The sequence below is a fragment of the Maylandia zebra genome, linkage group LG14, assembly GCF_041146795.1.
Source record: "Maylandia zebra isolate NMK-2024a linkage group LG14, Mzebra_GT3a, whole genome shotgun sequence".
Lineage (NCBI taxonomy): Eukaryota > Metazoa > Chordata > Actinopteri > Cichliformes > Cichlidae > Maylandia > Maylandia zebra.
Window position 1 is genome coordinate 38,433,944 of NC_135180.1, and position 13,165 is coordinate 38,447,108.

Below are 13,165 nucleotides of genomic sequence, written 5' to 3' on the forward strand. Positions count from 1 at the left end.
TTTACATTGGCTACATTCTGCTGTTTTTCTTTTTTTATTCACTAAAATGTACTGTACAATTTATTTTGGCTTTTCAGGGGCTGATGTAGACGTCTACGAACTCATGTATTAAATATGATACACTCCATGTTAAAGGGTTACGCATTAGGACAGGCGGTTTCTCTGTAGCATTGCTGCCCAGTACTGAAGTGAAGTGGACTATGAAGTTTGAGTAATCTTATCTTGCATTGCATTGGATCCGGGTCAGGACACAACGGTCTGAGCAGAGCTGCTCCGGCTAGCTAGCTATCCTCCAGCTAGCTAGCTAAAACTTCTTTCTGTAAAGTTTCAAACACATCTGTGACAAAGGATCGCTCTGAAAGCCCACAGTCAGGTGCTGCTGGGCACTAATCTGACTTACTGTCAGGAATGCAAACCAACCTGTTGCTGTGGTTGTACAGGAACTACATCCAACCATTGTGCAGTATGGGAATGGGGAAGATTGTCTTCTTAGAGAAGTATGGGGTACGGGCCATATGGCGTTAATAAAATAAAAGCTTCCGAATTACTGTATCCATGGTTACCCTTGAGTAAAACATTAGTTTCATCAGAATCAAACAAACACCTTCCCCCCACCCCTGCCCACCCACCTCACCAATCTGAGTCTCGGTCTGAGTAACCCTCATCACTCACATACAGACTCTATTCAGACGAGTCTTTTCTTTGCACCTTCGAGCACTTTGCTCTCCAGTGTGTGCCTTTCTATCGTTTTGTATATATTTCTCTAGTTTGTATAAAACTCTTCTGTTTACTATTTATTCCTGATGTCTTTACTATTTATATAGTTTTTACTCCTGCACGGTTGGCGTGGAGCACCCATAATTTCGTTGTACCAGGACAATAAAGGGTTTTTCTTCTTCTTCTTAAAACAGAAAACGCTGGATACAAAACCCAGGATCATGACGTGCGCTCCTGTCCATGAATATTCATGTGTGGTTTTCAGTGATTGATTAGCCTCACTTGGGTCTAAGAGCAACTTAAACCGGTGGATAGGGATGACGCCGTTACTGAGCTGAGTGCATCCCTCTGATGGAGAGAAGATGCTACAGAGCGGCTGTGGAGGATTAGCTGATGGCAGTTTGATGGGGGCTGCATCTCTTGGCTTCAGTGAGCTAAGGCTCCTAGGGCAGAGAATGGGAGTATCTATGATAGCGTTAGCATCAGGGCCTGCTTCAGAGGCAGAGATAGCACTGATTAAACTTCAGGCAGTGTGGCGACAGAACAGTCTTTCTGTGCCAGGGTTTCTATGACCTAAGAGATTCATCTAAATCCAAAAGATTCAGCTTTCAGGTTTAAAGGAAACTTGAGATCATTGTACAGACACTCAAGATATCAGTCAGTTATTTCAATTCTGCCCAGAGTGCAGGAGGGGCCATAAAAACAGAGCGTAGGACAAACATCTACTGCGTGTGCACCAAGTCTGCACTTGGAGGCAGGAGGGCTCAGCAGTGGTGTAAATAACGTCATCGCTCCCTGTGGTTAGAGTATTTTTACATATTCCTAATAAAACTCCTTGTTTGGAGGCGGCTGTAGATCGTGATTTTAAAATAAAACTTGTGACGCGTCTCTGCAAAGTCACTACAACAAGAAACATGTTTACTACTGAAATAAATCGATTTCACAATCAAGTGATTTAACATTTGTTTCCTGACATGCAGCTAGTGTTTTACACTCGGATGATGAGGCGAGTGGATTTGTGTGAACAGGTTGAAGAATGAGCTGCTAGTGACTGCGATCTGTTTGCAGTTCATTCTAATCTTCGGGTCTGTCTTGCCTTTGATGCGTCACACTCCCATAACCCCCCCTATCTGACAGCTGCATGGACAGACAGAGGTTCCCTTTAATGGTACTTACTGTTAAAAATAAATAAATTCAAGTTTTCACCACACGGTGGCAGCATTTTCAGTATAGTTGTCCACCCCGACTGGTATATCATTTTTTACACATGTTGGAAGTTATTTTGTATTGCTGCTTAAAAGACGTCTTCTAATCTAATGTTTCTATTCTACTGAAATAAGTCGGCTGAGTATGACAGTTACATGAATTCATGTTGTGCATGTTGCGCTAACATTAGCTAGTTATCTGTATGTCATGTTGGGTTCAGGCCAGGCTGGACGTCAGCTCCTGGATCAAAGGGATATTCCATGAGAGTTCAGCTATTTCAGCTTCAACAGAATACAGTTACATTACCCAAAACAGCCCAGTGGGAATCAAACCTGCCTGAACCTAAGACGACGAACACAACACAAACTAAAACCACCAGGTATGATGATAACGCCGAGGTTTCGTTTTCTCTTAGAAACAGTTTTTGCGTGCTTCTCTCAAGTCTTTTATATTTAACACGTGTCATATTAACAGGACAGCACAGTGGTGCAGTGGTTAGCACGTTCTGTGTTTGTCTGGAGCCGTGGCGTGGAGTTTGCACGTTCTCAGTGGGGGCTCTCTCCAGGTACTCCGGCTTCCTCGCACAGTCCAAAAACGTGCATGGCGTTTCTAAATTGGCTGGTTGTCTGGCTCTCTGGGTGGCCCCGCCTCTTGCCCTGTGACAGCTGGGATAAGCTCCAGGCCCCCGTGACCATGAATCAGATAAGTGGAAGACAATGAGTGGTAATGTTAACGTATGGATTTTCATGGTGCTTAGCTTGAAATCCAAGAACATACCAGTGTTACTGATGGATGTGTGAGTAAAATTGCAGCTTGTATATTTGGTATAAAAGCCTTCAGGCTCACATTTCCTGGAGATGATTTGTGTGCGATTCATTCGAGAGCAGAGGGAACATGTGGGCTTCAGCACACTCTCCGACCTCCTCACCTTTCCGCCTCGATGCCCAAACAGCCTTTTGTTCTCTAAACTGACCAATGGCACGGCCGCCTGTCAGGCCGTCAGCCAGTAACAGCTCCTGTTATGATGCAAATGAGCCAATCAGGACTCCATATGTGCCCCCAAAACCGACCAATGAGAAGGCAGACTACCCAGTCTGGACCCAACTCCACCCGTGAACACACGCTGAACTCCACTCGGCCGTTCTTTGTGTTGTTCACTGTACACTTGTGCTCTGTGTGTGCGCGTCTCCTGACCTTTACAGCTACATCGGCTGCGACCTTTTTAGCTGCATTTTATCTGACACGCTAAGAGGAGAAAAATGACAAAAAAGGGTCAAATGTCTTGTTTTTGTTGTCCTTGTTGTTAATCGCTGACATTTTCTCACATTTTCACCAGGCGACCACGACGCATCGTGCACTGGAGCTGAATTTGCATTTTAATCGCACCTGAAGAGCCGAGACGGCTCCACAGACCTGAGAATAAAGAAACTGATGCAACAGCTTGGAGTCACTTCATGATTGTCTGTTTGTCTCATTTGTGCAAACTAAATGATTCAAACATCAAAACTGCTTCATGGTGGGACAGTTTTCAGGTCTGCATTTTTACACACCGTCTGATCTTTGAGAAATGAACATTTGTTTCTGTCATTTTCAAATACTGACTAACACTCGTCCCTGGAAGGCTGACACAGTCAGTCTGTGCCCCTCGGAGCAGTGACAAACATATTTGAACAACCACACACAGTAAAAATGGCCATACAGCCTTTTTAACGCCCACCAGGGGGCGATACCTGTGGCTGCAAAAAGACAGGAAAACGCCCCTCTGTGACCAAAAATGGGAATGTTGCTATACTTGTGGGGACCAAAAGTCACTTGCCCGTCCTCACGAGTTTTGGTTTTAGTGTCAGGGTTAGAGTTAGGTTATGGTTAGGTTTAGGCCTATCCTTCAGCATCAATGAGATGTCCTCTCTAAGATATCAAAACGAGCATGTGTGTGTGTGTGTGTGTGTAATCCTGTCTTTATCCTTTTCTTTATTTCACCAGCTGATCGGTGTCCTCGCCTGCTGTTCGACATGCTGTTGTTCTTTTGGAGGACTGTGTGGAAGCACATCACTGTTAAGTTAGAGCAGTGATTCTTGAGATAAGGGACAAAACCCAATTTTGTGGTTAAAAATATGCATACAAGTGTTACCCAACTGCATAAAAGACAAACCAAGGCAATGTTTATACAACAAAAGTATGATTTTGCATTTTTTATACATATTTATTTATTTTAAATGGTACAATACATTACCAGTACCTTAAAAATCCACTGTCCAGAAGCAGTTGTGATAATATTAAAATACAGAAAAAGAAAATCAAAAGTAATATAAAATTAAACATCATGGCTCTCTTCACTAAGTATTTAAGTCAATACCTTATATAATATCAAAATATGCAATTGAAAATTTATTTTTACATATTTTTTAAGTGATTAAAATCGTGTCCAGAGTTTTTGTCAACACCATCAGATTTTTTTAAAAGTACAAAAAAATCAGGAATTATTGTGGGCAGCTTACACTCTGAGGACCCCTTCACCACTTCCTGTTTGAGACACATGCCATGAGGTCACTGCTGTGATAATTTGTTTGTTTTTATTTCATTTATTGCACACCTTTCTGATAAAACTCTGTGTCACAGCCATAGTGCGTCGTAATCCAAGATTTAATTATTTTTTCTTGTAAAAACAGCCTCATTTAGGTAGATTGTTGAGGCCATAGACTTAATAAACTGATCCGTAAGGCCAGCAATGTTGTGGGGATGGAGCTGGACTCCCTCAAGGTGGTGTCGGAGAGGCGGATGCTGTCCAAGATAAAGACAATGTTGGATAACACCTCCCACCCACTCCATGACATGCTGGTCAGTCACAGGAGCTCGTTCAGTGAGAGACTGAGATTACCCATGATGCACCACTGAACGACACAGGACATCATTCCTGCCTGTGGCCATCTCCCTGTACAACGCATCCACTTAACACACTGTTTGCTGCTACAACTACACATGTTTCTTTTCCAACTATTTATTTATAAGTGACTTATGTATGTATGTATGTATATATATGTATATATTGTACTATTCTTAGTTAGCGTATTGTCTGTCTTGTCTTAATGTTGGTTTAAAATGGCGCACTGTAACAAAAAATAATTTCCCCCAGGGATCAATAAAGTATTCTGATTCTGATAAGCAGCTGATGAAAAACAAGATGGCTTCTGTCAGAAAAACACGTGTTATGAGAGAAAGTTGGGTATTGTGTCAACACCATCAGGATTTTTGTCTGACGGTGTTGACAAATGTCACAAATGTGTGCTATTCACCACTTATATTAAGTTATTTTTACTAATATTTCAGTCATATTACTTCTTGTGTATTTTACTGATATTTCTGCTTCACAGGTGTGTCAAATATTATCACATTTGCCTTATCTTGAATCTCATTGTTTATGTTTACATTATTAATCCTGTAGGAACATGCTTAGTCCTCTGCATTTGACCCATTCACTCAGTGATGCAGTGGGCAACTACCAATCCAGGATAGCCTCTGTTCGTTGGATTTAAACACCCAACCTTCCGATCATGTGGCATCTGCTGAGCTAGCTGTGCCCCGACTGCTGTGATGATGTATGAATCCTGCTTCCGGGCCAAACTACTCTGTATTTATTAAGCCTGTTGTGCTGTTAAAATGTTTTAATGCTTTTTATCTTGTTCTATTTAATCTGAACAAGCCCCTAAAAACTGCCAGTGATCACTGTCAGCCTAACCATCGGGAACCCTCACGTTAACTTTTATCAAGTGGAAAAAAGTTAGCGTTCATCCTCCAGCTTCACTGTGTTTATGTTATGCTAATATGGAAGAAATATAGTATCATCAGAATTCAAGTATTTTTAGACATTGAATTTATGACACTGAATTTTTATCCTCCATATGCTAACATAGCTGTGTCGCTAGCGATCACGTAACACATCATTTTATACCAGCTAGCCCAACTTCAGTAACCTGACAAACGTCACTGCTGTTTAGTTTTCTGTCTCCATTTATGTTGGAAGTGATAGCAGAGCTGGTGTATCATGTTCAGGTGGAACATGATAATCTGTGAAAAAGCATAAGGTTCAGAAAAATTATAGTAATTACAAAATGGTACATTTCAGGCTAGAATAGCAAAGGGGAAGCTGTCAGAGGAACGAAAGAGAAGGAACTGGGATGATCAAAAAAGAAGGAGAGAAAACATTAACAGCCAGCCTGAGTTGAAGAAAGAGTTTCTCATAAAGGGAAAGATGGAGAAATAGAGTGAAAGAGGGAAAAATAAAGAACATCAGTGATCTGAAAGGAAGAGAAAAAAGTCAGAAGAGAAGGTTTTGGAAACAAGCCGAGACAAAAGGAGAGAAAGTCCAGCAGCGTCTAAACACAACCACAGAGAACTTTAGGAATCAGGAGCAGGCAGCTGCTTGCTGGCGAACTATTAAGATATAGAACTTGCCATGTGCAAAAACAGAATTGTTATGATGCGTCTTGTGATATTACAAAGGTTGCTAAGGTTTAATGGTCATTTTGAAAGAAATAATATCTTGTTTTATATCTTGTCGCCTCTGTCAGTGCAGCCCAGGGTGGCTGTGGCTACAATGTAGCTTTTACCAGTGTGTGGATGTGTGTGTGGATGTGTGTGTGACTGGATGTGTAAAGCGCTTTGGGGTCCTATAAAGGTTATATAAATAGAGGCCATTTACCATTTTCTACTCGTGTGTCACCACCGTCAGCACCTTGTCAACTCCATAATATGGAGTTTTGGTTTATTTTTCTCTTTTGGAGAACCGAGACATATATTTTCCTCCCTCATGATCTTCCAATAAAAATAAGCAATTTCCTCAATAAATGTGTAATTTGCATTCTGCTTAATATGATTGTTTCTTATAGAGATTAAATACAAGCTTCTGAAAATATGTATGACTGTAACTCTAATAATAAAAAGCCAAAACAATCTTACTTTTAAATGTGGTAATTACTTTGAAAACACATGTGCATAAACAGAATAGAGAAGCTGCTAATAGTCAAAATAGCTGAAACAACCTAATTTAAAATATATATTTTTGCATTTCTTTGAAAAAACCTTGCACTTCTCCAGCAAAAACACAAATGATTAAAAAATGTTACACCTGGGAGACCAAAACATGGTGAGACAGCCACAACTTTGTGTAACAATTATATATAAATATGTTTTTGAAAAATCACAAAATATATTTTAGAAAATTAAAACCTGTTTTGTCCCTGATCTCAGGAATCACTGAGAGACGAGTAACACAAACAACCCTGGGACCACAGATCCAGAGTAAAACTGTTTCTGCACGTTAGCTGAAATCTAGGCTACATTCACGCTCTCAATTTCTGATGGGTGTAAAACAGGAATTATTCTTCCCATGTCCGTGAGTCCACTGGTCTCTGCTTGGGTCCCAGTGATGTTAATCTGTGTTATCAGACCTTTAGCCTGAGGATCTGTGCAGACACCAGCGTGCCTTTATTTGTTTTACCATGAGGAATCATCTCCATAGAGAGCAGCAGCCACACGTGGTTGATTGATGACCTGATGCTGCAGAGGTGAGAAGTAGCATGTCCAGGTCTAAGACCTTTGTTCTCAGTAGGAAAATGATGGAGTCCTAACTCCAGATTAAGAATGTGGAAGGGTTTAAGTATCTCAGCGTCTTATTCAAGAGGGAGGGAAGGAGGGAGACTGACAGACTGCATTAGTGAGAGGGCAGTCAACCCGCATTTCACTGCTCACCTTTGATCATCACTTTGAGTGACTAAAAGAATGTGGCAGAAATCAGCTTCCACTAAAGGACTTCCTGTTACAGATAGCTCCCTCATTCAGGAGGACTTGAGAGTAAACCCACTCCTCCACCTTCCAATGGTTCATGGTTCACCTCAGGGACGTTCAACTCAGAGGGCACACGCTAAACATTGACCAGAACCAGGATGTGCAGCCCTTTTAGATGGCTTGGAACAGCTGAAGCAGCTGGTTGGGAGAGGGAGGTCTGGAGGTCTTTACTTAGACTGCTGGCCCTGGAACCTGAACCTGGATGGATGGATGGATGGATGGATGGACCAACATCAGAGTCTAGGCCCTCTTCCAGTTTGGCCCTGAGGGCAGTCAGACCTGATCCAGGCTCCACGGTGCCGTTAGAGGTCAACGTCTTTGAAAGTTCAGGAAGTGTCAGAGCTTTGAAATCTGACGATTACTTTACAGTCATGTCAGACTGAAAAGACTTATTCACAACCAGCACTGTCCCATCCAGCCCCTGTGTCTCTTTCTTCTTCATCCTTGCTAGAAGCAGAGTTCAGCGCTCAGCTCCGTGGAAAGCTGGGGGCACATTTCATTCATTAGACGGAGTAAAGACGGGCGGATCTCTCTGAGGTCTCTGCAGAAGAAAGAGCTGAGTTAAATCAAGCGCGCCTGAAGAGAGATCACATTATTCAGAGAAAGACTTCTGTACGGCCTCAGGTGTGTGTGTGTGTGTGTGTGTGTGTGTGTGTGTGTGTGTGTGTGTGTGTGTGTGTGTGTGTGTGTGTGTGTGTGTGTGTCCTGTGGGGTATGCAGCACTGTGCTGTGAAGGTCGGACAGTTGTCTAATGACTGTCTAGCGAGAGCCAGAAGTCTCTCGAGGGTTATTTTAAATCATATACGTTACATTTAAGGCGGAAACAGGTGTAAGGTGGCAGCAGAGAGAAAGGGCGAGCCACATTAAGAAAGACTGGTGTGCTGAGAGGGAGAGAGAGATGGATGCTGAATGACAGATAAGTCGGTGAAAACATAAAAGAGGAAAACACAGACGTTACATAATGGTTTTTACCAGCCGTCTGTCTGCGCCGCCGCCTGCTGGTCACAACGGTGAACTGCAGCGTCTGTGAACAATCACTCAGAGTCGTCATGATGTAAGTACGCTGAAAAATAACAGAGAGAGACCCTCTGTTGGTGCAACATCCATGAAATCAAATGCAAACAGGAGGAAGAATAAAACTTTTGAGCTGCACAGTTTCGTTTTGTTCCAAAGAGTCAAATCACAGTTTAAAACAACTAAACTCAGGCTTGATTTTAAAGTGCCAAGCAGAAAGTAACACAGTAAGCTAACACCACATGAACACGTCGAGCCAGCTAGTTTAACAGTTTAACAGGTACTTTAAACTTCAGCTCCACCCTCTTGGATGGGACAGTTTGTTGTTCTCTTATTTAAGGACAATTTAATCCAAATTCCACTTTAACTCATTTTTCAGAAATTTGCTGCAGTTTCGTTGGAGGTAAACGTCATACATTTACGATAAAAGGTTTTATTTGAAAATGTAAAAAATGTTTCCTTGTTTTTGATTTGCTCTAAGTTCTCATGACAGACCGGTTGTGCTACTTGCAGTACCTCTATGAGCCACCAGGGGGGCACATTTATAATTCATTAATTAGAAATGTTTTCTACGTTGATAAAAATGTCATCACTGCAGTTACAAATAATAGGACGTTAAAGACGGGGTCCAGGTAACTGTGTGAACACGCTAAAGCAGCACAGAAGTCTTTTACTGTGATTTCCTTCCAGAGTTTCTTCTAAAAATGAAAAAAGGCGCTTACATGTAAACGTCAGACACACAGACTCAGTATTTCCAAACTCTCTATGATGAGTCATCCACGGAGCAGAGACTCAGACAGCAGCAGAACAACAGACTGAGCTCTGAACAGTTTCTGATAACGATCAGACAGAGGGGAGCGATCCTCTGCTGTCCTCATCGATAAATAACCAGCGTCACTCTTACCCCCCCTCGTTCTGTCTCCTGTCCTCAGATGATTCGGGTTGTCGCAGGGTTCCAGGCCGAGGCTCTCATCCTTTTATGCCTCATCACAGCATCTTTAAAGAAGGTGAACAGCTCGTGGACACATTTTCTGAAACTTTCCTGGGCATTTCCTCTCCACCTTCACCTGTTTCCTCTGTCCAGCTGTTCATACTCCACTGCTGATTATTTTTATTTAACCTTTATTAACACAGCTCCTCCCCCTGAAACTCCAGGTCTTATTTGTTTAATAAAATGTAACATGTACATGTCAGGACGTTGTATTCTTCTTTCCCCGGGCTGATCGCAGATGGCTGCCCCTCGCTTCTCCTGGATTGTTCTTCCTGTTAAACGGGAGTTTTTCCTTCCCGCTGTCACCCAGCGCTGCGGTAGAGGGCATCGTCTGATTGCTGGACTCTTTAACACTGTAGCGTCTAACAACATAAAGCACACGGACGTTGTTGGGATTTGGTGCTACATGAATAAAACTGAAGCTGCACACACAGCCCACTGTGATCTTATGCGGAGTCAGAATGGTGGAACTATTCAAAGATGTCCCTTTGGGCTTAAACTATAAGAAATGAAGTTCTAGAAATCTTTCACGTCATTCTTTGGTGCAGTATGAATCGCCACTGCGTCTTATTCTTTATCTGGGAATTATTTTTATTTCATTAAAGTGCAGCAGCAGGTCACCGTGGGTTCAAAGATGGTACTATGCCCCCCTGCCAGTACCCGGGCCTGCAGCCCGACCGAGCTCCGCTCTCTGTCTGTGACTCGTGGAGAAGATGCCAAGAGGAACTTTGCAATGAGCTTTGCTGTCTCGTTGCTGTTTGCCTTTTTCTGCTGACCAGCGTTGAAAACCCTCCAAAAACAGACCGAGTGAGGCGTCGTAAAACTGTGCTGCTGAGGCAACAACGCAGTTAAAAAGCAGCCCAAACACAGACTGAAGGAACCCTGAAAGCAGCTGATAAAAAGACGCAGCCAGTGAACCTGTGCAGAGCTGCAGAGTGCTGACACACATCCCCAAAACATGAACAGATCCAGCCCAGAGGAGCACTGGGCAGCAGCACTGCAGGCGCAGGGAGGAGACGACAGATGAGGAATGAAACGTGCCCAGAAAGCCCTGCGAGTGAACCCCCGCCGCGCTCACTGACCAGCAGCCAGAACCAGACAGCGAAGCGGGGAGGGAGGGGCTGGGTGTCTGGAGCCCAGCTCGGAGAGCAGTCTGGGCATCACCACGATTTGCTGATTCACGCTGAGAGCGACGAGGCAGACGTAAAGCAGTCAGCAGGCACAGAGGGGAAAGGAAGCTGCAAGGCAAATTAAAACCCGCACGACAAAATAAGATCAGGTCCACGACCGCGGGGCCTGCGCACCCACTATCATTCATCTGCACGCGCTGAATCACGAGAAACGCCAGTTGTTGGGGCGGATGCTGCCTAAACCCTGTGTGACCTCTGCCGTTCTCCTGATGCTTCAGACCAAGCTCGTTCCTTTCTCCAGCTTTTACCATCAGAGATGAACAAACACGATGCAAATGTCACAGTAAAGGTAGCACGTCGTCCAGCACAACTGGAGCCCTGACTTCGTTAGGGTCGTGTTATCCCTCTGCCTGCCTCCAGTGGACATTAGAGGAACTGCACGTTGCTGCTCAGGCTTGTGTCTTCACAGCTTGAGTTTCACGTCCAAAGCCACGCGAGGGTCATCTGCAGAACTTTATCTGCTCACTTAATGAAGAAAACACAGAGGAGCCAACAAATCCAGCTTTCTGTGAACGGACCAATTAAATCTGCTCCCCTGATATAAACACAAGCTGCATATTAAAGCTATATTTCTAACCTTCCTCCAGTTGAAATACCAGAGCCCTTATTATTTTATAGCATTTTGTCGTCCTCTATAATATTCAGACTTTACACAGACGGTGAGCACTTTTTGTATTTTTCCTTTAATGAGCTACTTTATTTGATCATATTTTATTTGATCAAACTCCTCTTTTTTGTGTTTTGGGCTGTGATTACTGTTCTGGATGTTACAGTAACCCTTTAAATGTGATTTAAAACACAGTTTTAAAAAGCTCAGCTTCTAGACTCTAATCCAGGCTTTTCTGAGTTGGTTTTTGTCTCTATCTTATCAAATCTCTGTAGAAACTCTGCACAGGTTTAAATGTTCCCTTTGATCTTTGAGAAGTTGCTCTTTAACTGTCAGTTTCTCCTTTTCATTTCTTAACGATCCCCCAGATTTGAGGAGGAGACTTCAAAGAGAGGAAAGTCATTGATCTGCTGTTGATTACTGATTGATCTTCCTTCACTGTCCTGTTCATGCAGGGGTCTTATTAGCCTGTATGTAAGATGAGATTGACGTGATGAGGCCAATAAAACGCTGCTTTCTACCTGTGATTAAAACTGTAAAATGTTCTGAACTGTATATACAAACATGACAGCTCCTCTAAACCTCTGATGGAAACTTTTATCAGACTAATGTCTGAGAGCAGTTTGAGGCGCTGAACCTTATTTTTATGGTTGTGTTCAGTGTTGGATCCCTGCTGGGTTTCATGCTGGACTTAAGATGATCAAACCAGAAAAAAAGTGAGAAAAGCTCATCGAGCTTTTGATGCTTTGATGTCTCCAGTTTGTGAAATCTCCACATGATGAAAGCAGCGATGCACAAACACGCTGGTTTCACTCCAGAGCTTTCATGCTCTCGGAACCACGTGACCGTTTTTATTTCTTATTAAACTTTTCTTTAAAAAAAAAAACCTAAAAGCTTTAACAGTGCAGGAGGCCCATCTGCCTGTTAGCAGATTTGTATATGTAACTAAAACTGGACTGCGGCGACATCTAGTGGTCACCAGCACACACTGCAAGAAATAAATACATAAAAAATAAAGAATGAAATAAATATACAACATATGAAATTCATGAAATAAATAATTTAAAATAAATCGTTCCATTGTCGCTTATTAAATACAACAAAAATATCTATCTAAATATCATCTACATTGTCAAGAATGTTCATTTAAGTAGATAAAAAAATAAATAATTATCTGGTTGCTTGTGTGACGGAAGATAAATACAATAAAAATAAACATAAATAAACGAATTTTATTAGAGTGTTTAATAAAAATAAAATGGATAAAAAACCATTTAAAGTTTTTTTTCAGTATTATTCGCTCTGCCTGCTTTCATAAACGATGATCCTCTCTCCTGTATTTTAAAATGTTTGTCAAAATACGGATAATTTACGGTAAAAGACCCGTTTTAAATTTACTTACTAAACATATCTCGAATATTTAAGTCATATTCGAAGCTAAAGAATAAAGAGGAGTTTTGGTCTTTCAAACGGAACTAAAGGGATTTAAATGTAAAACGTCGTGAGATGAAAAGTAAATCTCGTATGTATCAAACTATTCTGTTCTTACACAGAGTTTCCAAATGTAAAGAAGTGTGTCTTTCGTACACTATGGGT

At 42.1% G+C, this 13,165-nt stretch overlaps 1 protein-coding gene across 1 annotated transcript in view; it reads right to left on the reverse strand.

Moving 5' to 3' along the window:
- Positions 1-4,163: 4,163 nt before the first annotated feature.
- The window catches only part of clip3 (CAP-GLY domain containing linker protein 3), a 32,382-nt gene continuing 23,380 nt past the window's right edge, over positions 4,164-13,165 (reverse strand). The window contains exons 15-16 of the transcript XR_013093039.1: positions 8,740-8,830; positions 4,164-8,308 (exon numbers count right to left, since the gene is read on the reverse strand). The gene's annotated coding sequence lies outside the window, so the exon portion shown is untranslated. The remainder of the gene's footprint in view (positions 8,309-8,739; positions 8,831-13,165) is intronic.